This window comes from Jaculus jaculus, chromosome 5 (assembly GCF_020740685.1).
Source record: "Jaculus jaculus isolate mJacJac1 chromosome 5, mJacJac1.mat.Y.cur, whole genome shotgun sequence".
Lineage (NCBI taxonomy): Eukaryota > Metazoa > Chordata > Mammalia > Rodentia > Dipodidae > Jaculus > Jaculus jaculus.
This window is the reverse complement of record NC_059106.1, coordinates 56,160,825-56,168,944: the sequence shown is the minus strand read 5'-3', so window position 1 is coordinate 56,168,944 and position 8,120 is coordinate 56,160,825.

Genomic DNA, 8,120 nt, shown 5'->3' with positions numbered 1-8,120 from the left:
AACTTGTGTTCAGTTCCCTAGGACCCACGTAAAGCCAGATGCACAAGGTAGCACATACATTTGGAGTTCATTTGCAGTGGCCGGAGGACCTGGTGTGCCCTTTCTCTCTTTCCCATTCTCTCTCACTCTCTGCTTGCAAATAAATATTTTTAAATTAATATAGTTATTTCAGGTAGGGTCTCATTCTAAGCCAGGCTGTCCTTGAACTCGCAGTGATCCTCCTACCTCAGCCTCCTGAGTCTGGGATCACTGAGCCACCACACCCGACCATCCAGGTGTTCCCAGCAGCGCTCGCCTGAGTTGCATCAGAGACTTCAGGACACACGGCGTGCACACTTTGCGCGGCACACGCTGCCACGACATGCGGAGGTGACAAACACCTCAGCTCTGATTCAAGACTGTCACACACTATGACCTGTAATGTTTTTACTGTGCAACGTTTTCTCTCTTGTAGCAACGTCATGGTTCAGTTACGAAGATAAGAAAAAGGAGGGAGGGAAGGAAAGCAGAAAGACAAAAGAAACATTCCCTCTTATTGAGGCGGGTATGGCTCAACAGGATTGGCCGACAAACTAGGGCCTGGCATGTGTAATGCCCTTTAATTTCAGGAAAACTTAAAGAGCTGGTTTTTTGTGGATGTCGATATTGGGCTCATGTTTCCCAAGAGGAAGCAGAAAGTTGGGGAATATGCAGGTCACACAGAAGGAGATGGAATCCAGGCTGTGGGTCCCCAAGGCTCCCTACTCATAATGTTCTGGCAAAGCTTGGGAAAGTCATCTAATGAAGTGTTACAGATGCTACCATCAGGGAAGGCCAGGGGACACTGGAGTGAGTTCTGACAGGCACTTCCTTGTGGATAGTATTAAGTCAGGGAGGGCATTGTGGGCGGGATCTGAAGGAGACTTTTGCCTTTTGGGAAAGGAAGACTGCACAGAGGACATAAGGGCCATTTTGGACGAAGGCTGTTTGGTCCCATGGCTGAAGCAGAGTAAAGCACCCCAGTGAACCCCAGTTTCCCGGCTCCCAGGCTCACGCCAGTGTTCCAGTGACCCAGGTAGAATGTGGCAGGTGCTGCTCAGTGGCTCCATCGGCTGTTGGCTTTGTTAATCTACTCAAGGCCACATCTCCTTTCTGGAGTGTGTGTTCTGTTGTGTGGCTTTTCCTGAGATACAGACAAATGTTTATTCACCCCAACAACTGACCAAAGTCCACCCTGGGTGTACTTCAGAAGATGGGTAGGGAGTGTCCACAGGGGTGCTGAGACTCAGTCAGCCTCTGTCATCAAAAAGCCCATCCCCAAGACCCTATCGCTGAAGACTCCACATGCTTGGGCTGCAAGGACACTGAGAAATCCTGCTGGAGCTGAGCTGATAACCTCCTCCATGTAGACCAGCTGACAGAAAGCTGGAAGAAGCCATTCTACATGCAGCTCAATGGGAGAAAGAGAAATCGCCAGTGAAGATACTCAACAGTGGACACTGCAAGCCTTATATTTGGCCAGCCAGGCCCAATGAGCCAACAGTGCAATAGTGGCACGTCTGTCATGGTGGAAACCAACTGCCCTCTAATTGGACTGGAGGTCTGCTCCGTGGGGGGAATACATCCCGGATACTGAAAACCTACAACAGGGGTAGTCATGAGCCCTAGGGGTGTAACGTCTGCTGCTGTCTGGCTAAATGTATATACTATGCTTATCAAACTTCTCTTAATGTTCATACCCAAATATTAATGCTACTCTCACTTTTGGTAGAGAACCTTTTCTTTTCAGATGGCAGTGACCTTGGGATGACTCAGAAGGCATCATGGTGCTGGAAAGAAGTGACAGGAGTGCTCAGCACTGCAATATCTCTAGCAAACCTTCCAAGGCTCAGGGTCTATTGCAGAAGAGGTGGTGGAAAGAATGTAAGAGCCAGAGGAAGGGTAGGACTCCTTACAAAGTGCTCCTCCAGACACAAAATGGCCTGGGTATCCATGACCTCACAGTGCCTGACGCTGCCTACACAAGACCATCATAATAGGAGGAAAAGATCATGACATCAAAATAAAAGAGAGACTGATTGAAAGGGGGAGGGGATATGATGGAGAATGGAATTTCAAAGGGGAAGGTGAGGGGAGGGTGGCCATTACCATGGAATATTGTTTATAATCATGGAAGTTGTTAAAAAAGAAAAAAAAACAAGCCCCTTCCCAACATGGCTGACCACTCAGGAAGGCTGCATCCCTGGACCTACCAGCAAGACTTGTAGGAAGCTTGGCCAATTGCTTACATAACCTTGAGACCAGGGCTGTGAGTCTTATTCCAGAAGCTTCCTAAGCCCTGAAAGTTTCATTCATTTCTTGAGTCAGAGTGAGCTTGCCTCTAGGAGGGATGTTTCAATTCAATTCAGAGCCAACAGCAACATGGCCTGACAGGGACCATCAGGGGTTGAGTGTGGTGCCCACAGTTCCAGCACCCAGAGGCTGGGGCAGGAAAGGAGCGGTGAAGAGGCCAGCCTGGACTGCACAGTGAGGCTACTAGGGGAGGAATCCAGTGGGAAAGGGAAGGGGACAGAGGAGGGAGGGGAGAGAGAAAAATAAATCCACTCCTACCCATACAGGAATCAACCTTGAGGGCTTGTCTGGTTGGCCCTGGCTGGATCTCGGTGAAGGCATTCTCCCAAGGTGGGCACTACTGCCCTCTGCTGGCCTCTGCCAAATGCAGAAATGAGAAAAAGCTGTGTTTTTTGGAGCTCTTGTTAAGGATCAGGTTTTGTTTGTTTGTTCCTGTGAGAGTGAGCCAGAAAGAGGCAGATAGAGAGAGAGAGAGCATAGGCGCACCAGGGCCACTAGCCACTGCAAAGGAACACCAGAAACATGTGCCACTTTGTGGATTTAGCTTTACATGGGTCCTGGGGAATCGAACTCAGTTGCTTAGGCAACTCTGCTTGCAAATAAATTTTTTCAAATATTAAAAAGGCTGGGCATGGTGACGCACGCCTCTAATCCCAGCACTCAGAAGGCAGAGGTAGGAGGATTGCCGTGAGTTCGAGGCCACCCTGACACTACATAGTGAATTCCAGGTTAAAATAAAAAAAAAAAAAAAGCCACAAGAGGTCTTCCCCCGCATAGAGAGCTGCACTCCTGGGCTAGACTGGTCCCATGACTTCACTGTGTTCACACTCTTCCTCAAGGTCTGGCCCTTTCAGGACCATAATTCTCTGCTCTGTAACCTTGGCAGTCAGCAACCAGCAGTCTCCTTGGAAGCCCTAGAGAAGTGTTTGTCGGATGAATCACAGTGAGCTTGCGGTTTAGTTGACCTGTTGTCCCATGTGGCGATGCACGCACGTGCTTGATACTGCACTGGTCAGCGGTGTCTAAGGAAAATGCTCCGGTGCAAAGGTAATTAACGTGCCTGTGGCTGCACCACACCCAGCTTGGCTGTTTTGCCTCTGTGCATTTTGCCAGCTCTTTTCTTCAGGATCCAGGTCAATAGTTTCCCATAATGGCAATCCATACATTTTTATTGAGCAGTTACTAGGCAGGAACAATACAGTGAGAGGGACGTTACAGAGGTAGGGAGCTTCATGACATTTTTTGTTGTTCTTCTTGTTGTTTTCTAGTCAGGAACTCATTCTAGCCCAGGCTGACCTGGAATTTGTTCTGCAGCCCCAGGCTGGCCTCGAACTCAACTCCCTAGTTTTGAGACTAAAGGCATGCGCCACCATGCCTGGCTCAGCTCCATGAATTTTTTTCTTTTAGTGTGTTATGTGGTGTGTGTGTGTTCATTTGTGAGAGTGGGACGTGTATTTGCATGTATTTGTTTGTGCAGAGGTTAGATTAGAGAAAAACTTTTCAGGTGTGGGTCTTGCCTTCCACTTGACCTTTGAGGCAGGATCTCACTTGATTCACTTCTGCATTTTCCAGGAGAGCCAGGCCCTGAGCTGCTGGAGGATTCTTCTGCCTCTGCCTCTCTTCTTGCCATGGGGGAGGGCTGGCACGACAAATGCCTGCCACTGTCCTGTTTTGTTTTGCTGTTTTCCCTTCCCAACTCCCCCCTCCCTTTTTAACATGGGTTCTGAATCCACATACTCATGGCTGCTCAGCTAGCATTTTACACAATGAGTCATCTCCCCAGAAACTGACTCACTCTGTAACCCAGGCTGATGTCAAATTCACACCCGTCCTATCGCAGGCTGTCAACTGCTGGGACTACAGGCAGGAGCCACCACACCAAGCCAGAGGGAGGGCAACCCTGCCCAGAGTGATTTGGCCCAGTGCATTAGTTATTTCTATTGATGTGACAAAATACCTAGCAACAGTAACTCCCGGAAGGGCTTATTCTGGCTCACAGTTTGAGGGTACAGTCTGTCATGACGGGAGGGCATGCCGATGTTAGGAGCATGAGGCAGCTGGTCTCTTTGCATCCATAGTCAGGCAGCAGAGAGAGACAAATGTGGTTGCTCAGTTAACTTTCTCCTGTTTGTTCAGCCTGGGACTTACCAGGCTATTGAGTGGTGCCACCCACATTCAGGGTGGGTCTTCTCTAGTCAGTTAAACCTCTCTGGAAATGAATGTCCTCACAGACACACCCAGAGATCTGTCTATTACATGATTCTAAATCTGGTCAGGTTGAAGACCAAGGTTAACCAGCAGGGGCTGAGCAGATGGTTTAGTGCTTAAAGGCATTTCCTTGCAATACATGCCGGCTCAGGTTTGATTCCCCAGTACTTATGTAAAACCAGATGTAAAAAGTGATGCATGGATCTGGAGTTCATTTGCAGGGGCAAGGGGACCTAGAATGCTCCCTTCTCTCTTTTTGCTTATAAATAAATAAAAATGTTTACTTATTTATTTGAGAGGGAGAGAGAGAATGGACATACCAGGGCCTCTTGCTACTGAAAACATGTACCATGTTGTACATCTGGCTTTATGTGGATGCTGGGGAATCAAACTTGTTCCTTCAGGCTTTGCAAACAAGTGTTTAACCACTAAGCAATCTCCCCAGCCCCAAATATATATGGATATGGACATTTGTGCATCTGCCTTTATATGGGTGCTGGAAAATCAAACTCAGGTAATTAGGCTTTGTAGGAAAGCACCTTAACTGCTGAGCAATCTCTCCAGCCCTAAAAATATTTTTTGGCCCGGCATGGTGGCACACACCTTTAATCCCAGCACTCGGGAGGCAGAGGTAGGAGGATCATTGTGAATTTGAGGACATCCTGAGACTACAGAGTGAATTCCAGCCTGGGCTACCGCGAGACCCTACCTCAAAAAAAAAAACAAAAAACAAATGAACAAAAATTAACCATCACAATCTAGTAAATCACATTTCAGACTTCTGGCTTCCAGAATCATAAAACAAATCTCCAGAAATCTAGAATGAGAAAAACGCAGTAGTATATGCCTGTAGTCTAGCTATTTGAGAGGCTGACGCAGTAGAATCCCTGCGCCCATGAGTTTGAAGCCAGCCTGGTAATATAGGTGTAATGAATTTTATTTCTTTGAGAAAGGTTAGTAGCGCTCACCACCTTCTGAGTGCTTATCATACTGTGTACTTTATGAACATACTCTCCTTACATCCTGACAATATCCTCTGAATTAATCATGAGGCTTGCCCAAGCCAATAAGAATTGAAATCCAGACCCGTCTTTATTGAGTTCAAGAAAAGACTTTAGGGGCTGGAGGGATAGCTTAATGGTTAAGGTGCTTGCCTGCAAAGCCTAAGGACTCAGGTTTGATTCTCCAGATCCCCCCTTAGCAAGACACAAAATGAGGGAAGTGCAAGGTCACACATGCTCACTAGATGGTGCAAACATTTGGAGGTCGATTTCAGTGGCTGAGGCTCTGGAGTGCCAGTTCTCTCCCTCCCTCTCTCTCTCTCTTTCTCTCTAAAATAAACATTTAAAAAATATTTTTAAAAAGCACTTGGGAGGCAGAGGTATGAAGATCGCCTTGAGTTCAAGGCCACCCTGAGACTCCATAGTGAATTCCATGTCAGCCTGAGCTAGAGTGAGACCCTACCTCGAAAAACCAAAAAATATATATACAGACTTTTTAGGACAGCTTATACTTGAGCCAAGATGCTGGGGGCCTTCCCTGGCTGTTGCAGAAGGCAGGGGCAGAAGTGGAGGACCTTGGCCATCCTTCCCTTTGGACTTCTTAGTGTTCTACCCTGGCTTGCCCCCACCCCAGTAGTTTGATTCAGGTGTCCCCCATAAACTTACGTGTTCTGATTGCTAGGTCTCCAGCTGATGGCAATTTGGGAATTTAAGCCTCCTGGAGGTGGTGTATTGTTGGCAGAGGGTTTATGGATGCTATAGCCAACTTTCCTATGCCAGTGTTTGACACACTCTCCTGTTGATGTTGTCCATTTGATGTTGGCCAGGTGATGTCCACCCTGTGCTCATGGAATCATTTTCCCCTGCCATCATGGAGCTCCCCCTCTAGTCTGTAAGCCAAAATAAACCCTTTTCTCCCACAAGCTGCTCTTGGTCAGGTATTTTCTGCCAGCAATGCAAACCTGACTGCAAAGGCCCATTTTTATCTAGGCCAGGGGAGCTGGAAGAAGAGACAGTGGGGCCCTGACTCCCAGCCAGGCTGCCTGTAGCCCTCTTATAGTTAACCACATGCTGCCTGGTGGACTTGGGCCAAGTTTAGTTTTGTCACTGTTGTACTGGGGAATCAGTGAGGTATCATTCTACCCCTACGCCACATCAACCAGGTTTTGGGAAGCCAGCTCTGGGAGATGTCCTGTGTGTAGAAGAGAGCCTATTGAGTACATCTGTGATAAATGTCTTCATTTTCATTATTATTTTATGTCCTGGGACATATGCTGTAAATGAACTCATGGCTGTCCTACTACCTCTGCCTCCCGGGTGTTGGGAGTGCTGGGATTAAAGGCGTGTGCCACCACACCCGGCTTGTTTTTGGTTTTTTGAGGTAAGGTCCCGCTCTAGCCCAGGCTGACCTGGAATTCACTATGTAGTCTCAGGGTGGCCTTGTACTCCTGGCGATCCTCCTGCCCCTGCCTCCAGAGTGCTGGGATTAAAGGTGTGTACCACCACGCCTCCTCCCCCCACCCCCATTCCAACCTTTTATGTATTCACCAACCCGTTGTGAATCCAACGACAACCTCAGAATTTTGTAATATCTTATCAGTTCACACCCTTCTCTGGAAATTGCCCTTGGGTCCATGAAGGTAGGTCAGTCTCCATGACTGTGCTTTGTGCTCTTGGCTGAGTAGGCGGCCGCAGCTCTTCTGAATCCTGGCTCGCCCTAGTGGGCACTCGGGGTACTGCACCCACCTTCCAGCTGTAGAAGCTGTGAAAGGCCCCGGGTTAGGGGACTCCCCAGACAAGACTATAGGACCTCAAGCTTGGAGTTGTGCAACGTGAAGCCTCGTGTCTGACCCATCATGGGACCATCCAGTTTTCTCGGATCTAAGAGTTGAGATTCTAAGATTAGGCTCTGAGGATATGCAAATAAAGACCTGGAGAGTGGCTGTCTTTGGCTCTAGGGTAATTTTCAGTACTTTGTGGGATCTTTGGGTGGCAAACATCTTGTTTAACTTGAAGCCAGAGGATTATGGAGGTCATGGTCTGGAAAAGAATGGGAGTGGGTTCTTCTCCGCACTGGCAGACTCAGGTTATGAAGGAAAAATAAGGAAACAAACTGAACAACAGGGGAGCCAATTTTGAGAGGACTGTAGGTAATGGGTTTAGGAGAGTTCCAACACAAGGCACTTCTTTGTTACAGGTTTGCATTTTCTTTTCTTTTTGGTTTTTTTTTTCTTTTTTCCACTTTTTATTTCAGTGATACTTAGGATTCAATGAAAAGATAGTCAGTATGCATTTAACAAGGGTGCTGATCCGACAGTTTCTATAAACCCATGGCTAGAGAAGTTACTGACCTCTCCGAAAATGGAGGTCAGATATGGGAAAAATACACTAACCCGGCTTATACATAGACAGTGAGAACATGTGACCAGAGTTGCCATTGGCAAGTCATCCTAAGCAAATGGGTAGACACTAACAAGAAGAGCTTGAAGAGGCTTGGATGGGTCACGTTGGCCATCCTCTTGCTTCTAAACAAGATAAATGACTGCAGTAGTAGCCTGCTTAGGAAACCCCAAGTCTCTT